This window comes from Vombatus ursinus, unplaced genomic scaffold, assembly GCF_900497805.2.
Source record: "Vombatus ursinus unplaced genomic scaffold, bare-nosed wombat genome assembly UNPS02014814.1, whole genome shotgun sequence".
Classification (NCBI taxonomy): Eukaryota; Metazoa; Chordata; class Mammalia; order Diprotodontia; family Vombatidae; genus Vombatus; species Vombatus ursinus.
In genome coordinates, this window is record NW_020954592.1 from 10,270,765 (window position 1) to 10,272,166 (window position 1,402).

General features: G+C 33.9%; 1 protein-coding gene across 3 annotated transcripts in view; it reads right to left on the bottom strand.

Annotated features, from left to right (window-relative positions):
- Positions 1–1,402, bottom strand: part of ASB9 (ankyrin repeat and SOCS box containing 9) — a 54,207-nt gene that overhangs the window by 35,615 nt on the left and 17,190 nt on the right. The gene's annotated exons all lie outside the window — the stretch shown is intronic.

Genomic DNA, 1,402 nt, shown 5'->3' on the forward strand with positions numbered 1-1,402 from the left:
ATGGGCATGGCTGAATAAGTTGTGGTATATGAATGTAATGGAATACTATTATTCTATAAGAAATGATATGAGTAGGCAGATTTCAGAAAAACCTGGAAAGACTTAAATGAACTGATGCTGAGTAAAGTGAGCAGAACCAGAAGAACATTATAGATAGTAACAACAACATCGTGCAATGACCAACTTTGACAGATTTAGCTCTGCTCAGCAATACAATGATCTAAGACAATTCCAAGGGACTCATGATGGAAAAAGCTATCTATATCCAGAGAAAGAACTACGGAATCTGAATGAAGATCGAAGCGTACTATTTTCTCTTTTTTTTGTTTTGTTTTTATTTTTTCTCTCGTGGTTTTTCCCTTTTGTTCTGATTCTTCTTTCACAGCATGAATAATGTGGAAATATGTTTAATATAATGGTACATGTATAGCTTATAACAGATTGCATGCCGTCTTGGGGAGAGCGGAGGGGAGAGAGAAAAAATTTAGAACTCAAAATCTTGTAAAAGTGAATGTTGAAAACATGGAAAGACTTGCATGGTCTGATGCTGAGTGAAGTGAGCAGAACCAGGAGAATGCTGTACACAGTAACAGCCATGATGTGCGATGACTAATATTCTCAGCAATACATATCCAAAGGCCTTATGATGGAAAATGCTACCGACATGCAAAGAACAAACTATGGAGTTTTAATGCAGATTGAAGCACACTATCTGCTATTTTTTTTTCTTCTGTTGTGTTTTATTTCTTCTTTCTGGTGGTTCCTCCTATTGGTTCTAATTCTTCCTTACAACATCACTAATGTGAAAATATGTTTAATAGGAATGTATATGTATAGCCTACATCAGATTGCACGCTGTCTTGGGGAAGGAGATGGGGAGGGAGGAGGAGAAAAATTTAAGCGTATGGAAATGATTGTTGATAAATCAAAATAAATTAATAAAAAAGGGAATGTTGACAACTATCTTTGCATGTAATTGGAAAAAAATAAAATACTATTAAGTGAAAGAAAATTTAAAAAAGAAAATAGACAAAATTTGAGGAAAAAAGAATAGTTCAAAATTCATCACCTTCAGTAAGTTGTCCTTCATCTTTACCTCACTGATGACTCCTTCACTCAGTGTCCTATCAACACATATATTCAAATTAAACTAATTTTGCACAAATATGCTATTCTAAAGCATCATTTTATATACCTGCTTGCTGGTCTCCCCAGGTAGGCTAAGTTCCATCAAAGCAAGCTCTCTCTCTCTTATTTCTTATCCATGCCCATAATATTGTGTTCTGGTCAGTATAAAGGCATCTAAACTTTGACTAAATTTTAAATAAAAGATTAATTACAACGAAGTTTTCTTTACTCTTCTGGGAAGGTGGTTTCTGTTTTTTTTTTCCTTTTTTTTTTT